The sequence below is a fragment of the Arvicanthis niloticus genome, chromosome 1, assembly GCF_011762505.2.
Source record: "Arvicanthis niloticus isolate mArvNil1 chromosome 1, mArvNil1.pat.X, whole genome shotgun sequence".
In the NCBI taxonomy this organism is placed as follows: Eukaryota; Metazoa; Chordata; class Mammalia; order Rodentia; family Muridae; genus Arvicanthis; species Arvicanthis niloticus.
In genome coordinates this window covers 127,208,927-127,213,200 of record NC_047658.1, presented here as the reverse complement: position 1 = coordinate 127,213,200, position 4,274 = coordinate 127,208,927, and the positions used below count along the sequence as shown (strand labels likewise).

The 4,274-nt window shown below is 39.5% G+C and overlaps 1 pseudogene; it reads left to right on the top strand.

The window, feature by feature from the left end:
* Positions 1–1,530: 1,530 nt before the first annotated feature.
* Positions 1,531–2,187, top strand: LOC117693603 (uncharacterized; annotated as a pseudogene).
* Positions 2,188–4,274: the final 2,087 nt, after the last annotated feature.

The window sequence follows — 4,274 nt, the reverse complement described above, 5'->3', positions numbered from 1 at the left end:
TGCTCCACTGTTGCCACTTAAAATGGTAAAAATGTAGCTCAGTCAGCTTTTTTTTTTACCATCTTCTAAAAGAGTGAGAGATAATTCTTAAACTTCTGGGGTGATAGCATAGGATTTACAAGATACTTCAGACCCTCTGGGTATTCAGATTGTGACTATTAGCTCAGTTTAGACTATTGGGGATTTTTGTCCCTCTATATATTTACCAATATTCAGCCATACCTCAATATACATCAACTATATTGGAATATTGTACAAAAATGGGATACAAAACTCATGGCTGCTATTGCTATGGATTTGGAATTGCAGGTATGTAGTTTCTTGTTGCCTTATCTACTTTGTGTAAAAACGCAGAGAAATCACTGCTCCTAATATAAAGAAAGATGTACCACTAAGCAAGTGCCATTTATATGTTTTTTAAAAATAGAAATATTGTCTTTCAACATAAAAACACCATTGCTTTGAATTCTAGATTTTGAAGTCTGTACTAAGTGTTACTTACCCTTTTCTTCCACACAATAGTTTAGAAGGAAGAAAAATTAGAATTAGTAACTAAAACAAAAAAGTGTTAGCTGGACAGTGGTGGTGTATATCTTTAATCACAGCAATGGTGTGGCAGAGTTGGTGGATATCCAAGTTCGAGGCCATTCTGGTCTACAGAGTGAATTCTGGGACGTCCAGAGTTACTCAGAAAAAACATGTCTTGTAAAAAAAAGAAAGAAAGAAAGAAAGAAAGAAAGAAAGAAAGAAAGAAAGAAAGGAAGGAAGGAAAAAGAAAAAAGTGTTAGGTTTAATATCACTATGATGAAATATCACGACCAAAGTAAATTGAGGAAAAGGGGGTTTATTTGGTTTATGGTTCCACATCACTGTTCAGGACAGATACTCAAACAACATAGGCACCTGCTGGCAGGAGATGATGCTGAGAGCATAGAGATGCTGCTTACTGGCTTAGCTACACCTCTTTCTTTCTTTCTTTTTCTTCTTCTTTCTCTTCTTCTTTCTCTTCTTCTTTTTCTTCTTCTTTTTCTTCTTCTTTTTCTTCTTCTTTTTCTTCTTCTTTTTCTTCTTCTTCTTCTTCTTCTTCTTCTTCTTCTTCTTCTTCTTCTTCTTCTTCTTCTTCTTCTTCTTCTTCCTCTTCCTCTTCCTCTTCCTCTTCCTCTTCCTCTTCTTCTTAAAAATTCCTTAATGTTTTTTATTCCTGGTATTACTACCACAATTCACAGGGCAATATACCTGATGTAATGGAAAAACAAGAAAAAGCTACAACAGACTAAAGACCTCAGGAATGTACATCTAATTGACACTACATTGCATTAATCAATAGGCTGCACTTTTTGCAAACTGTGGCTATGACAGTCCTGAACAAGAAGGGTTTCCTGTTTAAGCTGCAGTAACTTTTCTGACTATGGATCATCGTTTCTTCTGTGGCAGATTTTCACAGTTCCTCTAATGCATTTGGGATGACTGTCTCAAAGTAAGCTGCAGCTTTCCTGACAACTCCTCGATCTCTCTCCTGCCACAGAAGTTATGGAAGACAGGCAGAGTGGTAAAAAGAGAGGATTTACTTTTGTAACTTTTGATGATCATGACACAGTTGATAGAATTGTTCAGAAATACCACACTATTAATGGGCTTAGTTGTGAAGTGAAAAAAGCCCTTTCTAAACAAGAGATGCAGTCTGCTGGATCACAGAGAGGTCATGAAGGTGGATCTGGCAACTTCATGGGTCATGGAGGAAACTTTGGAGGTGGTAGATGAAACTTTGGTCGTGGAGAAAACTTTGGTGGAAGAGGAGGCTATGGTAGTGGAGGTGGTGGCAGCAGAGGTAGTTATGGAGATGGTGGATATAATGGATTTGGAGGTGATGGTGGCAACTATGGTGGTGGTCCTGGTTCTGGTAGTAGAGGAGGTTATGGAGGTGGTGGACCGGGATATGGAAACCAAGGTGGTGGATACAGTGGTGGTGGAGGAGGATATGATAGTTACAGTGAAGGAGGAAATTTTAGTGGAGATAACTATGGTGCTGGGAACTATAATGACTTTGGAAATAATAGTCAACAACAGCAATCAAATTATGGACCCATGAAGGGGGGCAGTTTTGGTCTAAGAGGCTCAGGCAATTCCAATGATGGTGGCTGTGAATTTGGAGGTGGAAGTGGTGGATATGGTAGCAGAAGGTTTTAAAACAAAACAGGAACAGCTACAGTCACTCTGCTTTCTTATAGAACCCAGGTCCACCAGTCCTGAGGTGGCTTCACACACATTAATCACTAATTAAGAAAATGCTCTACAGCTGGATTTTATGGCGGCATTTTTTTCCCTCTCACTTGAAGTTCCCTGTTGGGGCCCAAGCTGGAGTCCCTGTTCAGGCGCCAAAAAAAATATCGAGGCATGAGCAAAATGTTGAGGCCCGGGCTGCCCCGCGTTTGGGTGGCCACTGTATCCCAGCTCAAGCTGCCGCTCCAGTCCAAGGGTCGGGGTTCAGCAAGAGAGAGAGTGAGGACGAACTCGAAGAATGGAGACCAGACAGAGTGTGATTCAATCCCGTTTATTCTTCAGTCTCTCTTCCTGGTCCAAGTCCCAAGTCTAGCTGTACTCTCTAAAGAGTCTCCCTAAAGAGTATATTTCCTCTAAGTGTCTGATTCTCTCATCTCTCTTCTGTCTGCCTCTCACCTTTATATGTCTCACTTCTAAGCCATGCCTTTTGATCACACCTTTAATCATGCCCTTAGGTCTTGTCTCTAAATCTGATCTCTACACTTACACTCACACTCTTAAATTACACACCTTTAATCTCACACACCTTTAATCTCACACACCCAAGGTATCTAAACCAAGATTATCAGAGTGTGCTTAGCTGTTGTAGGCTCTTGTAATCCAAGTCTCATGTCAGGGTATATGGCTCAAGATGGCTGCAAAGCTGATAACTGCTTTCTGCTAAAAGTCGGCCCCCAACAGTTCCCTACTTTCAGATAACTCTAGTTTGTGTCAAATTGGCATAAAATTAGCTAGGACACAAGAGACTCTGAATAACACACAGACCCATAACTAGTCAAGGTAGAGAGAACAAGAGACTATGGAATGCTCAACCCTAAATGGAAGGCCTTTATTATACTCAATCTTACTTTTCTATCACTATGACAAACACCATAACAGAAAACAACCTGGGAAAGAAAATATTACTTTAATCTTACAATTTTCAGATCACACTCTATCCCTGAAAGAAGCCAGGGAAACAGGTCAAGGTAGTAACAAGTAGGCAGAGACTACAGCGAATTTCTGCATATTGGTTTTCTCCTTATGGTTTATCCAGACTGCTTTCTATTTTATAATAACATTTTCTATATTTTCAAATTATAATGTAGTTATATCATTTCTCCGTTTACTTTCTTTACTTCCTGTAACTTCTATGTACCTTATTCTAGTTCTGTCTTTCAAATTCCTGGCCTCTTTTTGAAGTATACATCTATGTGTGTGCATGCTCACACACACACACACACACACACACACATTTACTTGTATGTATGTGATGGATGACTGACCACTTGGTTGAATAACCTACTTGAGGGGAGCACTTCCCCTGAGGAAGACTGTTCTCCCGTTCTCAGCATTCCTTAGTAGCCTGAGCTTCCCAATTCCTTCTGAGTCTGTCTACTGTTGTCCACATTTTTCAGTTCTTGTTTAGTCAGCCATGTTGATGAGACTTCTGGGCTACAGAAGTCAAGGATCTCAGAGGAGAACCTAAAAATACTACCTTACTAAACCAGCATAATCCATAATTATTCTTATGCCCACAGATAAGTGTAGTTTTCACCTCACTGAAGAAACTTCATTTTACAACTGACAGAGACCATTACAGAAACAAAAACCAATCAAACCCCAGAGAACAAGAGATAATGGGGTTCCCATCCAACTGATACAGCTTCAACACAAATCCTGCATCTAATATTTGGGGATCATTATGAAAGAGTGGGTAGAAAGATTGAAAGAGCCAGAGTGACAGACTGCTTTCTTATACAAGTCGTGATAACCTGCCCAGGGGTGTCACTGCTCACAAACATTAATAATTCTTCAAAAGATGCCCACCAGACTTGTCTACAGAAAATCTGATGAAAGCATTTTCTCAACTGAAGTTCCTCTTCCCAGATAACTCTACCTGTGTCAACTTGACAACAACAACAATAATAATAGTAATAATAAAATAAAAATTCAACCGACCAGAACATACCCATCCTCTAAAAACTCAGAGATTATTGAGAAAATAAAGGTAA